General features: G+C 57.5%; 1 protein-coding gene across 2 annotated transcripts in view; it reads right to left on the reverse strand.

Annotated features, from left to right (window-relative positions):
- The window catches only part of LOC123456369 (uncharacterized protein C5orf49-like), a 29,247-nt gene that overhangs the window by 8,679 nt on the left and 4,035 nt on the right, over positions 1 to 16,533 (reverse strand). The gene's annotated exons all lie outside the window — the stretch shown is intronic.

Raw genomic sequence — 16,533 nt, forward strand, 5'->3', positions numbered from 1 at the left:
AGCCCTGTTCTTTCCTTTTATGGCTTGAGGCAAAACGATATTAATAAAAACCAATTTGCTGGGCGTGGAGGCGCATGCCCTCGCACTTCCTCGCACTTCCTCGCACTTCCTCGCACGCCATCGCACACCTCGCACACCCTCGCACTACCTCGCACGCTCTCGCACTTCCTCACACGCCCTCGCACATCCTCGCACTTCCTCGCATGCCCTCGCACGCTCTTACACTTCCTCGCACTTCCTCGCACGCTCTTGCACTTCCTCGCACTTCCACGCACACCCTCGCATGCTCTTGCACTTCCTCGCACTTCCACGCACACCCTTGCATGCTCTTGCACTTCCTAGCACTTCCTCGCACACCCGCTCTTGCACTTCCTCGCACTTCCTCGCACACCCTCGCACGCTCTTGCACTTCCTCGCACGTACTCGCACACCCTCGCACTTCCTCGCACTTCCTCGCACACCCTCGCATGCCCTCGCACGCTCTTGCACTTCCTCGCACTTCCTCGCACACTCTTGCACTTCCTCGCACGCCCTCGCACGCTCTTGCACTCCCTCGCACTTCCTCGCACTTCCTCGCACTTCCTCGCACACCCTCGCACTCTCTTACACTTCCTCGCACTTCCTCGCACTTCCTCGCACACCCTCGCACTTCCTCGCACACCCTCGCACTTCCTCGCACGCTCTTTGCACTTCTTCGCACTTCCTCGCACACCCTCGCACGTCTTGCACTTCCTCGCACACCCTCGCACTTCCTCGCACGCCCTCGCACGCTCTTGCACTTCCTCGCACACCCTCGCACGCTCTTGCACTTCCTCGCACGTACTCGCACACCCTCGCACTTCCTCGCACTTCCTCGCACACCCTCGCACGCCCTCGCACGCTCTTGCACTTCCTCGCACACCCTCGCACGCCCTCGCACGCTCTTGCACTTCCTCGCACACTCTTGCACTTCCTCGCACGCCCTCGCACGCTCTTGCACTTCCTCGCACTTCCTCGCACACCCTCGCACACCCTCGCACTTCCTCCCACACCCTCGCACGCCCTCGCACGCTCTTGCACTTCCTCGCACTTCCTCGCACACCCTCGCACGCTCTTGCACTTCCTCGCACGTACTCGCACACCCTCGCACTTCCTCGCACTTCCTCGCACTTCCTCGCACACCCTCGCACGCCCTCGCACGCTCTTGCACGCCCTCGCACGCTCTTGCACTTCCTCGCACTCTCTTGCACTTCCTCGCACGCCCTCGCACGCTCTTGCACTTCCTCGCACTTCCTCGCACGCCCTCGCACGCTCTTGCACTTCCTCGCACTTCCTCGCACTTCCTCGCACACCCTCGCACTTCCTCGCACACCCTCGCACGCTCTTACACACCCTCGCACTTCCTCGCACACCCTCGCACGCTCTTTGCACTTCCTCGCACTTCCTCGCACGCCCTCGCACGCTCTTGCACTTCCTCGCACACCCTCGCACGCCCTCTCATGCTCTTGCACGCCCTCGCACGCTCTTGCACTTCCTCGCACTTCCTCGCACACTCTTGCACTTCCTCGCACGCCCTCGCACGTTCTTGCACTTCCTCGCACTTCCTCGCACACCCTCGCACTTCCTCGCACGCCCTCGCACGCTCTTGCACTTCCTCGCACACCCTCGCACGCCCTCGCACGCTCTTGCACTTCCTCGCACTTCCTCGCACACTCTTGCACTTCCTCGCACGCCCTCGCACGCTCTTGCACTTCCTCGCACTTCCTCGCACACCCTCGCACTTCCTCCCACACCCTCGCACGCCCTCGCACGCTCTTGCACTTCCTCGCACTTCCTCGCACACCCTCGCACTTCCTCGCACACCCTCGCACTCTCCTACACTTCCTCGCACTTCCTCGCACACCCTCGCACTTCCTCGCACACCCTCGCACTTCCTCGCACACCCTCGCTCGCTCTTACACACCCTCGCACTTCCTCGCACACCCTCGCACGCTCTTGCACTTCCTCGCACTTCCTCGCACACCCTCGCAATTCCTCGCACGCCCTCGCACGCTATTGCACTTCCTCGCACTTCCTCCCACACCCTCGCACGCTCTTGCACTTCCTCGCACGTACTCGCACACCCTCGAACTTCCTCGCACACCCTCGCACGCCCTCGCACGCTCTTGCACTTCCTCGCACTTCCTCGCACACTCTTGCACTTCCTCGCACGCCCTCGCACGCTCTTGCACTCCCTCGCACTTCCTCGCACTTCCTCGCACACCCTCGCACTCTCTTACACTTCCTCGCACTTCCTCGCACACCCTCGCACTTCCTCGCACACCCTCGCACTTCCTCGCACGCTCTTTGCACTTCCTCGCACTTCCTCGCACGCCCTCGCACGCTCTTGCACTTCCTCGCACTTCCTCGCACACTCTTGCACTTCCTCGCACGCCCTCGCACGCTCTTGCACTTCCTCGCACTTCCTCGCACACCCTCGCACTTCCTCGCACGCCCTCGCACGCTCTTGCACTTCCTCGCACACCCTCGCACGCCCTCGCACGCTCTTGCACTTCCTCGCACTTCCTCGCACACTCTTGCACTTCCTCGCACGCCCTCGCACGCTCTTGCACTTCCTCGCACTTCCTCGCACACCCTCGCACTTCCTCGCACGCCCTCGCACGCTCTTGCACTTCCTCGCACTTCCTCGCACACCCTCGCACTTCCTCGCACACCCTCGCACTTCCTCGCACACCCTCGCACTTCCTCGCACGCCCTCGCACGCTCTTGCACTTCCTCGCACTTCCTCCCACACCCTCGCACGCTCTTGCACTTCCTCGCACTTCCTCGCACACCCTCGCACTTCCTCGCACACCCTCGCACTTCCTCGCACACCCTCGCACTTCCTCGCACACCCTCGCACTTCCTCGCACACCCTCGCACTTCCTCGCACACCCTCGCACGCTCTTGCACTTCCTCGCACGTACTCGCACACCCTCGCACTTCCTCGCACTTCCTCGCACTTCCTCGCACACCCTCGCACGCCCTCGCACGCTCTTGCACGCCCTCGCACGCTCTTGCACTTCCTCGCACTCTCTTGCACTTCCTCGCACGCCCTCGCACGCTCTTGCACTTCCTCGCACTTCCTCGCACGCCCTCGCACGCTCTTGCACTTCCTCGCACTTCCTCGCATTTCCTCGCACACCCTCGCACTTCCTCGCACACCCTCGCACGCTCTTACACACCCTCGCACTTCCTCGCACACCCTCGCACGCTCTTTGCACTTCCTCGCACTTCCTCGCACGCCCTCGCACGCTCTTGCACTTCCTCGCACACCCTCGCACGCCCTCTCATGCTCTTGCACGCCCTCGCACGCTCTTGCACTTCCTCGCACTTCCTCGCACACTCTTGCACTTCCTCGCACGCCCTCACACGTTCTTGCACTTCCTCGCACTTCCTCGCACACCCTCGCACTTCCTCGCACGCCCTCGCACGCTCTTGCACTTCCTCGCACACCCTCGCACGCCCTCGCACGCTCTTGCACTTCCTCGCACTTCCTCGCACACTCTTGCACTTCCTCGCACGCCCTCGCACGCTCTTGCACTTCCTCGCACTTCCTCGCACACCCTCGCACTTCCTCCCACACCCTCGCACGCCCTCGCACGCTCTTGCACTTCCTCGCACTTCCTCGCACACCCTCGCACTTCCTCGCACACCCTCGCACTCTCCTACACTTCCTCGCACTTCCTCGCACACCCTCGCACTTCCTCGCACACCCTCGCACTTCCTCGCACACCCTCGCTCGCTCTTACACACCCTCGCACTTCCTCGCACACCCTCGCACGCTCTTGCACTTCCTCGCACTTCCTCGCACACCCTCGCAATTCCTCGCACGCCCTCGCACGCTATTGCACTTCCTCGCACTTCCTCCCACACCCTCGCACGCTCTTGCACTTCCTCGCACGTACTCGCACACCCTCGAACTTCCTCGCACACCCTCGCACGCCCTCGCACGCTCTTGCACTTCCTCGCACTTCCTCGCACACTCTTGCACTTCCTCGCACGCCCTCGCACGCTCTTGCACTCCCTCGCACTTCCTCGCACTTCCTCGCACACCCTCGCACTCTCTTACACTTCCTCGCACTTCCTCGCACACCCTCGCACTTCCTCGCACACCCTCGCACTTCCTCGCACACCCTCGCACGCTCTTTGCACTTCCTCGCACTTCCTCGCACGCCCTCGCACGCTCTTGCACGCCCTCGCACGCTCTTGCACTTCCTCGCACTTCCTCGCACACTCTTGCACTTCCTCGCACGCCCTCGCACGCTCTTGCACTTCCTCGCACTTCCTCGCACACCCTCGCACTTCCTCGCACGCCCTCGCACGCTCTTGCACTTCCTCGCACACCCTCGCACGCCCTCGCACGCTCTTGCACTTCCTCGCACTTCCTCGCACACTCTTGCACTTCCTCGCACGCCCTCGCACGCTCTTGCACTTCCTCGCACTTCCTCGCACACCCTCGCACTTCCTCGCACGCCCTCGCACGCTCTTGCACTTCCTCGCACTTCCTCGCACACCCTCGCACTTCCTCGCACACCCTCGCACTTCCTCGCACACCCTCGCACTTCCTCGCACGCCCTCGCACGCTCTTGCACTTCCTCGCACTTCCTCCCACACCCTCGCACGCTCTTGCACTTCCTCGCACTTCCTCGCACACCCTCGCACTTCCTCGCACACCCTCGCACTTCCTCGCACACCCTCGCACTTCCTCGCACACCCTCGCACTTCCTCGCACACCCTCGCACTTCCTCGCACGCCCTCGCACGCTCTTGCACTTCCTCGCACACCCTCGCACGCTCTTGCACTTCCTCGCACGTACTCGCACACCCTCGCACTTCCTCGCACTTCCTCGCACACCCTCGCACGCCCTCGCACGCTCTTGCACTTCCTCGCACACCCTCGCACGCCCTCGCACGCTCTTGCACTTCCTCGCACACTCTTGCACTTCCTCGCACGCCCTCGCACGCTCTTGCACTTCCTCGCACTTCCTCGCACACCCTCGCACACCCTCGCACTTCCTCCCACACCCTCGCACGCCCTCGCACGCTCTTGCACTTCCTCGCACTTCCTCGCACACCCTCGCACGCTCTTGCACTTCCTCGCACGTACTCGCACACCCTCGCACTTCCTCGCACTTCCTCGCACTTCCTCGCACACCCTCGCACGCCCTCGCACGCTCTTGCACGCCCTCGCACGCTCTTGCACTTCCTCGCACTCTCTTGCACTTCCTCGCACGCCCTCGCACGCTCTTGCACTTCCTCGCACTTCCTCGCACGCCCTCGCACGCTCTTGCACTTCCTCGCACTTCCTCGCACACCCTCGCACTTCCTCGCACACCCTCGCACGCTCTTACACACCCTCGCACTTCCTCGCACACCCTCGCACGCTCTTTGCACTTCCTCGCACTTCCTCGCACGCCCTCGCACGCCCTCGCACTTCCTCGCACACCCTCGCACGCCCTCTCATGCTCTTGCACGCCCTCGCACGCTCTTGCACTTCCTCGCACTTCCTCGCACACTCTTGCACTTCCTCGCACGCCCTCACACGTTCTTGCACTTCCTCGCACTTCCTCGCACACCCTCGCACTTCCTCGCACGCCCTCGCACGCTCTTGCACTTCCTCGCACACCCTCGCACGCCCTCGCACGCTCTTGCACTTCCTCGCACTTCCTCGCACACTCTTGCACTTCCTCGCACGCCCTCGCACGCTCTTGCACTTCCTCGCACTTCCTCGCACACCCTCGCACTTCCTCCCACACCCTCGCACGCCCTCGCACGCTCTTGCACTTCCTCGCACTTCCTCGCACACCCTCGCACTTCCTCGCACACCCTCGCACTCTCCTACACTTCCTCGCACTTCCTCGCACACCCTCGCACTTCCTCGCACACCCTCGCACTTCCTCGCACACCCTCGCTCGCTCTTACACACCCTCGCACTTCCTCGCACACCCTCGCACGCTCTTGCACTTCCTCGCACTTCCTCGCACACCCTCGCAATTCCTCGCACGCCCTCGCATGCTATTGCACTTCCTCGCACTTCCTCCCACACCCTCGCACGCTCTTGCACTTCCTCGCACACCCTCGCACGCTCTTGCACTTCCTCGCACGTACTCGCACACCCTCGCACTTCCTCGCACTTCCTCGCACACCCTCGCACGCCCTCGCACGCTCTTGCACTTCCTCGCACACCCTCGCACGCCCTCGCACGCTCTTGCACTTCCTCGCACACTCTTGCACTTCCTCGCACGCCCTCGCACGCTCTTGCACTTCCTCGCACTTCCTCGCACACCCTCGCACGCTCTTGCACTTCCTCGCACGTACTCGCACACCCTCGCACTTCCTCGCACTTCCTCGCACTTCCTCGCACACCCTCGCACGCCCTCGCACGCTCTTGCACGCCCTCGCACGCTCTTGCACTTCCTCGCACTCTCTTGCACTTCCTCGCACGCCCTCGCACGCTCTTGCACTTCCTCGCACTTCCTCGCACGCCCTCGCACGCTCTTGCACTTCCTCGCACTTCCTCGCATTTCCTCGCACACCCTCGCACTTCCTCGCACACCCTCGCACGCTCTTACACACCCTCGCACTTCCTCGCACACCCTCGCACGCTCTTTGCACTTCCTCGCACTTCCTCGCACGCCCTCGCACGCTCTTGCACTTCCTCGCACACCCTCGCACGCCCTCTCATGCTCTTGCACGCCCTCGCACGCTCTTGCACTTCCTCGCACTTCCTCGCACACTCTTGCACTTCCTCGCACGCCCTCACACGTTCTTGCACTTCCTCGCACTTCCTCGCACACCCTCGCACTTCCTCGCACGCCCTCGCACGCTCTTGCACTTCCTCGCACACCCTCGCACGCCCTCGCACGCTCTTGCACTTCCTCGCACTTCCTCGCACACTCTTGCACTTCCTCGCACGCCCTCGCACGCTCTTGCACTTCCTCGCACTTCCTCGCACACCCTCGCACTTCCTCCCACACCCTCGCACGCCCTCGCACGCTCTTGCACTTCCTCGCACTTCCTCGCACACCCTCGCACTTCCTCGCACACCCTCGCACTCTCCTACACTTCCTCGCACTTCCTCGCACACCCTCGCACTTCCTCGCACACCCTCGCACTTCCTCGCACACCCTCGCTCGCTCTTACACACCCTCGCACTTCCTCGCACACCCTCGCACGCTCTTGCACTTCCTCGCACTTCCTCGCACACCCTCGCAATTCCTCGCACGCCCTCGCACGCTATTGCACTTCCTCGCACTTCCTCCCACACCCTCGCACGCTCTTGCACTTCCTCGCACGTACTCGCACACCCTCGAACTTCCTCGCACACCCTCGCACGCCCTCGCACGCTCTTGCACTTCCTCGCACTTCCTCGCACACTCTTGCACTTCCTCGCACGCCCTCGCACGCTCTTGCACTCCCTCGCACTTCCTCGCACTTCCTCGCACACCCTCGCACTCTCTTACACTTCCTCGCACTTCCTCGCACACCCTCGCACTTCCTCGCACACCCTCGCACTTCCTCGCACACCCTCGCACGCTCTTTGCACTTCCTCGCACTTCCTCGCACGCCCTCGCACGCTCTTGCACGCCCTCGCACGCTCTTGCACTTCCTCGCACTTCCTCGCACACTCTTGCACTTCCTCGCACGCCCTCGCACGCTCTTGCACTTCCTCGCACTTCCTCGCACACCCTCGCACTTCCTCGCACGCCCTCGCACGCTCTTGCACTTCCTCGCACACCCTCGCACGCCCTCGCACGCTCTTGCACTTCCTCGCACTTCCTCGCACACTCTTGCACTTCCTCGCACGCCCTCGCACGCTCTTGCACTTCCTCGCACTTCCTCGCACACCCTCGCACTTCCTCGCACGCCCTCGCACGCTCTTGCACTTCCTCGCACTTCCTCGCACACCCTCGCACTTCCTCGCACACCCTCGCACTTCCTCGCACACCCTCGCACTTCCTCGCACGCCCTCGCACGCTCTTGCACTTCCTCGCACTTCCTCCCACACCCTCGCACGCTCTTGCACTTCCTCGCACTTCCTCGCACACCCTCGCACTTCCTCGCACACCCTCGCACTTCCTCGCACACCCTCGCACTTCCTCGCACACCCTCGCACTTCCTCGCACACCCTCGCACTTCCTCGCACGCCCTCGCACGCTCTTGCACTTCCTCGCACACCCTCGCACGCTCTTGCACTTCCTCGCACGTACTCGCACACCCTCGCACTTCCTCGCACTTCCTCGCACACCCTCGCACGCCCTCGCACGCTCTTGCACTTCCTCGCACACCCTCGCACGCCCTCGCACGCTCTTGCACTTCCTCGCACACTCTTGCACTTCCTCGCACGCCCTCGCACGCTCTTGCACTTCCTCGCACTTCCTCGCACACCCTCGCACACCCTCGCACTTCCTCCCACACCCTCGCACGCCCTCGCACGCTCTTGCACTTCCTCGCACTTCCTCGCACACCCTCGCACGCTCTTGCACTTCCTCGCACGTACTCGCACACCCTCGCACTTCCTCGCACTTCCTCGCACTTCCTCGCACACCCTCGCACGCCCTCGCACGCTCTTGCACGCCCTCGCACGCTCTTGCACTTCCTCGCACTCTCTTGCACTTCCTCGCACGCCCTCGCACGCTCTTGCACTTCCTCGCACTTCCTCGCACGCCCTCGCACGCTCTTGCACTTCCTCGCACTTCCTCGCACTTCCTCGCACACCCTCGCACTTCCTCGCACACCCTCGCACGCTCTTACACACCCTCGCACTTCCTCGCACACCCTCGCACGCTCTTGCACTTCCTCGCACTTCCTCGCACGCCCTCGCACGCTCTTGCACTTCCTCGCACACCCTCGCACGCCCTCTCATGCTCTTGCACGCCCTCGCACGCTCTTGCACTTCCTCGCACTTCCTCGCACACTCTTGCACTTCCTCGCACGCCCTCACACGTTCTTGCACTTCCTCGCACTTCCTCGCACACCCTCGCACTTCCTCGCACGCCCTCGCACGCTCTTGCACTTCCTCGCACACCCTCGCACGCCCTCGCACGCTCTTGCACTTCCTCGCACTTCCTCGCACACTCTTGCACTTCCTCGCACGCCCTCGCACGCTCTTGCACTTCCTCGCACTTCCTCGCACACCCTCGCACTTCCTCCCACACCCTCGCACGCCCTCGCACGCTCTTGCACTTCCTCGCACTTCCTCGCACACCCTCGCACTTCCTCGCACACCCTCGCACTCTCCTACACTTCCTCGCACTTCCTCGCACACCCTCGCACTTCCTCGCACACCCTCGCACTTCCTCGCACACCCTCGCTCGCTCTTACACACCCTCGCACTTCCTCGCACACCCTCGCACGCTCTTGCACTTCCTCGCACTTCCTCGCACACCCTCGCAATTCCTCGCACGCCCTCGCATGCTATTGCACTTCCTCGCACTTCCTCCCACACCCTCGCACGCTCTTGCACTTCCTCGCACGTACTCGCACACCCTCGAACTTCCTCGCACACCCTCGCACGCCCTCGCACGCTCTTGCACTTCCTCGCACTTCCTCGCACACTCTTGCACTTCCTCGCACGCCCTCGCACGCTCTTGCACTCCCTCGCACTTCCTCGCACTTCCTCGCACACCCTCGCACTCTCTTACACTTCCTCGCACTTCCTCGCACACCCTCGCACTTCCTCGCACACCCTCGCACTTCCTCGCACACCCTCGCACGCTCTTTGCACTTCCTCGCACTTCCTCGCACGCCCTCGCACGCTCTTGCACGCCCTCGCACGCTCTTGCACTTCCTCGCACTTCCTCGCACACTCTTGCACTTCCTCGCACGCCCTCGCACGCTCTTGCACTTCCTCGCACTTCCTCGCACACCCTCGCACTTCCTCGCACGCCCTCGCACGCTCTTGCACTTCCTCGCACACCCTCGCACGCCCTCGCACGCTCTTGCACTTCCTCGCACTTCCTCGCACACTCTTGCACTTCCTCGCACGCCCTCGCACGCTCTTGCACTTCCTCGCACTTCCTCGCACACCCTCGCACTTCCTCGCACGCCCTCGCACGCTCTTGCACTTCCTCGCACTTCCTCGCACACCCTCGCACTTCCTCGCACACCCTCGCACTTCCTCGCACACCCTCGCACTTCCTCGCACGCCCTCGCACGCTCTTGCACTTCCTCGCACTTCCTCCCACACCCTCGCACGCTCTTGCACTTCCTCGCACTTCCTCGCACACCCTCGCACTTCCTCGCACACCCTCGCACTTCCTCGCACACCCTCGCACTTCCTCGCACACCCTCGCACTTCCTCGCACACCCTCGCACTTCCTCGCACGCCCTCGCACGCTCTTGCACTTCCTCGCACTTCCTCCCACACCCTCGCACGCTCTTGCACTTCCTCGCACTTCCTCGCACACCCTCGCACTTCCTCGCACACCCTCGCACTTCCTCGCACACCCTCGCACTTCCTCGCACGCCCTCGCACGCTAGGACCCATGTTAGCCAGATGCACAAGGGGGCACACGCGTCTGGAGTTCGTTTGCAGAGGCTGGAGGCCCTGATGAGCCCATTCTCTCTCCCGATCTGCCTCTTTCTATCTCTCTGTCAGTCTCAAATAAATAAAAATGTACAAAACACATTTTTAAAAATGGCCACATGGGCCGATGGTGGACATTACCCCCTCCTAACATCAGGTGAACAATAGCAACAGGGGAATTTGTCAAACACTGGCAAGGGGAAACTGACTGGCTATAACACCCGTAAGCCCACCCCCAACATTACACTCCTTCAAGGAGACATTAATTCCCAAATCCCCATCAGCTGGGAAGCTAGCATTCAGACCACCTAAGTTAGTGGAGGACACCTGAATCAAACCACCACAGCATGTGACAGTCACGTGTAGGGTTGGTGCCGAGCACGTGACAGTCACGTGTAGGGTCGGTGCACGGCACAGACAGTCACGTGTAGGGGTGGTGCTGAGCATGTGTTGCAGTCAGTTTGCATTTCCTGTAGAAATCACCCAACCAAGAGCAGTTTGCAGAGAAAAAGAGATTTATTTTTGCTTACAGCCTTGAGAGGGAAGCTCCGTGATGCCAGGGAAAAACGGCGACGTGGGGCTGGAGAGATGACTTCGCGGTAAAGCACTTGCCTGTGAAGCCTAAGGATCCCAGGTTGAGGCTCAGTTCCCCAGGACCCACGTTAGCCAGATGCACAAGGGGGCGCACACATCTGGAGTTCGTTTGCACTGGCTGGAGGCCTTGGCATGCCCATTCTCTCTCACTCTCTATCTTCCTCTTTCTCTCTATCGCTCTCAAATAAATAAAAAATAAACAACAACAACAAAAAGTATGTACTGTGCTGGGGAAATGGTTTAGCAGTTAAGTCATTTGCCTGTGGAGCTTGAGGTCCACAGTTCGATTCCCCCTGGACCCATGTAAGCCAGATGCACCCAAGGGTTGCATGGGTTGGAGCTCGTGTGCGGTGGCTGGAGGCCCTGGTGTGCCCATTATCCATTTCTACCTCTTTCTCTCTCTCTAATCAATAAGTAAACTAAAAAATACACTTTTAAAAAAGGATGTGTGACTTGTGTAGTGTTTCCTTGAAAGGAACCATGGCCCTTCACTCTCTCCCCTTTTGTTTCCCAAGCACCACGAGGCAAACAGACCTTCTCCAAAGGCGTCTGCCATGAGGAGCCACCTCACGGCGAGGCGGAAGTCCGAATCAGCTTTTCTGAGAACTCTGCTGCACACAGGCCCGCTATCGCTACTCCGCGGCTATGATCCCAATGTCTGTTCCCCATCTCCAAATTCATAGGTCGAGATCCTGAACCCCATGAGTATTGCGTCAGGAGTGAACCCCCTTGGAAATTCTCACATCATGACAGGGCAGCCCTTATGTAAAAGAGCCTTACCTTCATTTAAAAAAAAAAAAAAAAAGGGAGTCCGAGCGCTGGGTAGATTGCTCAGTGGATAAAGCACTGGTCACTGAATCATGACGGCCCTAGTTTAATTCCCAGATCCTACATTAAAACCCAGAGGCTGTGCAGGGCTTTTGTGATCCAAGCATGCTGATGGCAAGATGAGCAGAGAGGCTTTCCTAGATGTCAACAAGTGAGAGTGAGAGCAGAGAGCACGCGAGACCCCAACTCAAAGGAGAGAGAGGGGCAGACTAAGACAGCTCGCAGCTTAGGCCATGTTAACCTAGTGTGTCATTTAGTTTTCTGCCGCTGTGACAATTTGCCTGACTCAAATCAACTTAGAGGAGGGAAGATTTCTTGTGACTCATGGTTGCCACGGATTCGGTCCATGGTCCCTGAGCCTCATTGTAAGGTAGCTCCTAAGCTCAAGGCAGCCTGAGACTACAGAGTGAATTCCAGGTAGGCCTGGGCTACTGTGAGACTCAACCTCAAAAAAAGAATAAAATAATAATAATAAGGCCGCAAAATTCACTTGAATCTTGCAGCTGGTTAAAAACTAGTTCATGGGCCGAAGAGATGGCTTAGCGATTAAACGCTTGCCTGTGAAGCCTAAGGACCCTGGTTCGAGGCTCCGTTCCCCAGGACCCACGTTAGCCAGATGCACAAGGGGGTGCATGCGTCTGGAGTTCGTTTGCAGTGGCTGGAGGCCCTGGCGCGCCCATTCTCCCTCTCTCTCTGCCTCTTACTCTCTCTGTCACTCTCAAATAAATAAATAAAAACAACAAACAAAAAGAATTAATTTTAAAAAGTTCATGTGATCTAATCTTGAGGAGGGCACTGGTACCACCTGCACCAGCTGGTCAGCAGGGTGCGGAAACGTCTTCTATTCTGGTTGCTCTAAGACTACTTAGATGTTCCTCTTTGTCTTGTGTCATTTTCTTATGACACGAAAGATTTCGCGCTGGCATCTGCGGCTCTGTCTTGACTCATTGCTGTGACCAAATATCTGACAGGAGGCAGCCTAGGGAAGGAAAAGGTTTATTCTGGCCTACAGTTCCAGAGGTTACTTTGGTGAGTGGGAAGGCATTGTGACAGCCGCGGGAGGTCAGCTGTCGCTTCAGCCATCAAGAAAAGGAGAGTGGGGGTGAGTGGGGCTGGAAACTCAAGGCCTTCCCGCAGAGACCCACTTCCTCCAGCAAGGTTCCCCTCCTAAAGGTGCGGTAACCTTCCCAAGAGCGCCACCCGCTGGCGATTGGAGGCAGAGCAGACGTCTACATTTTCTTCTGGCATCATTTTCTTTCACAGGATACTAAAGATTTCGGTGGTTGAATCTGTGGAATTTACTGAAATCATGCTGGAAAGAGACGATTCCTCCCAAGTCCACTTTGCATTGACTTGTCTTTTATTCAGTCCCTACATTTTCTGTAAAATGCCAGACAGTAATGTGTCTAAGTGTTCCAAGTTACTTAAGTCTCTAACCAAAACTATTCAGCATAATGTAGCAGCCACAGATGTTAAGAAATGAATAGGTGGGAGGCTACGTTCTAATAAAGCTTTATGCTAGGGCTGGAGAGATGGTTCAGTAGTTAAAGGCGCTTGCTTTCAAAGCCTAATGGCCCAGGTTTACTTAATTCCCTCATGCCCACATAAAGCCAGATGCACAAAGTGGTGTTGAATATGGAGTTTGCAGCAGCGGGTGGACCTGGCATTCCCATACTCACTCACACTTTCTTTCTCTGTCTCTCACTCTCAAATAAATAGAAATATATATATATTTTTTCTGGGATGAGATGCCCTGACCAAAAGCAGCCTATGCAAGACAAATATTTATTTTGGCTTACTCTCCCAAGGGGAAGCTCCATGATGGCAAGGAAGATGGCATGAGCAGAGGCTGGGCATCACCATCTGCAAGAGGGTGAGCTCACTCGGCACTGGCAAGCTAGGGCTAAGAAACTTCAAGGTGCACCCCAGCAACACGCCTGCTCCAGCAAGACTCCGCCTCCCAAACTGCCGCCAGCTGGGCAGCAAGCATTCAGGACACGTGCGTTTATGAGGGACACCTGATTCACACCAAGGGCGGCTGCCGAGACCTGGAGAGCCTGTGTGCAGAAAGGGTTGGGCAGACGAGCCGCAGGTGAGAAGGAGAGCATGTACCGCCGGACAACAGGGCTCTGAAGAAACACTAGTGCTCAGAGTTAATGCAGGCATTGCTTTTTAAAAAATAGTTTTAAAAATTTATTTATTTATTTGAGAAAGAGAATAGGTGAGCCAGGGCCACACTGCAAACAAACTCCAGACACATGTGCCACCTTACGCATCTGGTTTATGACGGCCCTGGTGAATCGAACTGAAATTCTTTGGCTTTGCAGGTAAGCATCTTAACCACTAACCCATCCCTCTAGCCCCAAGGCATTTCTTAATTCTCAAAATCAATTAAAAAAAAAAAAGATGGCCGGGAATGGTGTCGCACGCCTTTAATCCCAGCACTCGGGAGACAGAGGTAGGAGGATTGCCCTGAGTTTTAGGTTACCTTGAGACTACATAGTGAATTCCAGGTCAGCCTGGGCTAGAATGAGACCCTACCTTGAAAAACCAAAAAAAGAAAGAAAGAGAGAAAGGGAGGGAGAAAAAGATGACAGGGGTTGGGTGTGGTGGTGCACGCCTTTAACCACAGCACTCAGAAGCAGACATAGGAGGATCGGAAGCCACCCTGGAGCTACAGAGTTCCAGGTCAGCTTCGACTAGAGTGAGACTTTACCTCAAAAAACAAACAAGCAAAAACTAGTACAGAAAAGAGACACTGCTGGAAAAACAAGAGGCTTTGTCTGCGGTCTTGCTTGTGAATGAGTAATGACAGCCTCAGACAGCAGTGAGGGTAAGTCCACATTCATGAGATCCCATTAGTCTGAGCAATCTAAGAAATGTCTCCAGGCTAAGCTGAAATTTTTCTTGAAGCTATAACCTTTCAAGTTAAATAGATGAGTCTGTAGTTGGGTGGTTGAGGTTTGATAGTTTAAAAGCAGCCTCATGAGAATCCATATCTATAGTCACATAAATGCAATCACTTACTAGCAAATTTCCGTAAACACAAGATTTTATCATCACCGAGAACTCCCTACCTGGACATGGAAGCTAAACAAATCCAAGATTTAAAATGGATATTTAAAAGTTCCTCTAATGAGCCATTCCTTTACATAACATTGAAATCTGTGCACTAATGGTTATGACTCATGGGTAGCTAACTTCATGGAATTGTACTTACATGATTAGAGATGTTGGTGATTGAAGGCCCACTGGCATGAATGAGTGAACACAATTTTATAATGTAGATTTTTGTCCTGCATATACTTTCTTTACCCCAGTTAATTGTCACTAGGATCTCTTTCCTTGGACTCCCACATCCTCCTAGTCTTTGGGAGCCTTTGTTGCTGTCCAAGCGGTTGACAGGCCTGTTCGTTTTGACCCTTGTGGGAAGGGTAATGCTATGATCTTGAACTTGATGAGGAAGTCCCATGTTATGCATAATCTTGTAAGGCTTAGGGTTCCCAGAGTAGTTATCAATTGATGACCTCCTGGGGGGTTCAGAATGTCATGTCTTCTGTCAGATCCAGAAGTGTGACTCAGGGCTCATTCTTCTGACCAGAAATCAGAGCCATGCAGTTCCAGCCCTTAGTTTTACAGGCTGTTATGAGGGAGAAGTCCGGTCCTAATGTCCTCTCGGCTTCTGCTAATACCTAACTGATTACCTAACAGTTCCTCATATGTAGACACAGTCTTTTCAGTATTTGGGTTAGCGGCTCACCAGAAGCCAGGCAAATAACTCCATAGTAATCAGGACGTTGTCCAACTATACACTGTCTACTTTGTTATGGTTAATAAAGAATTGATATTCAAAGGGAAGAGCAGTGAGTGGGCCACATTTGTGCAGAGCCTGTACGTTCGGGGAGCACACGTCCAGACGCACTCCTGAGCCCCTTCCAGGTGACAGGGCTGCTGCACACCACACCTAGAGTGTCCCTCTGCCCCTGAGCTTAGCTGCGGCCAGGAAGGCGACCCTGTTCATCAGACAAGTAACTCAACATGATAAACTCGATGATAGCTCAGTAGTTAAACGTGCTTGCAAAGCCTGGTGACCTGGCTTCAGTGGAGACCCAGTGGAGATGCTGGGACCGCGAGATGGCCGCTGAGGATAGCTGCTGGCCCCGAGGAAGGTTTCCAGAACTGTGAGTCACCTAGCTGGAGGGGGGAAATTAAAACTCCAGAGATTTGTTGCTGGTTAGAATTGTTGGACTTACTTGTCACTGGATAGAGCTGTTGGACTTGGAGCTACAGAGTTTGATGTTTGCCCTGTTTAAGTCATGTATTGCTTGAGTATTTCTTTGCTATGCCCAGTGCCATCTTTTGCAGTGTGAATGTTCATTCTGTGCCATTATGGGTTTTCTGAGGTCATTATTTTGTTATTATGGCTCAGTTAAAAGATCTTGGAGCCAGGCATGGTGGCACATGCCTTTAATCCCAGCACTCGGGAGGCAGAGGTAGGAGGATCACCGTGAGTTCAAGGCCACCCTGAGACTACATAGTGAATTCCAGGTCAGCCTGGGCCAC

This window comes from Jaculus jaculus, chromosome 21 (genome assembly GCF_020740685.1).
Source record: "Jaculus jaculus isolate mJacJac1 chromosome 21, mJacJac1.mat.Y.cur, whole genome shotgun sequence".
Lineage (NCBI taxonomy): Eukaryota > Metazoa > Chordata > Mammalia > Rodentia > Dipodidae > Jaculus > Jaculus jaculus.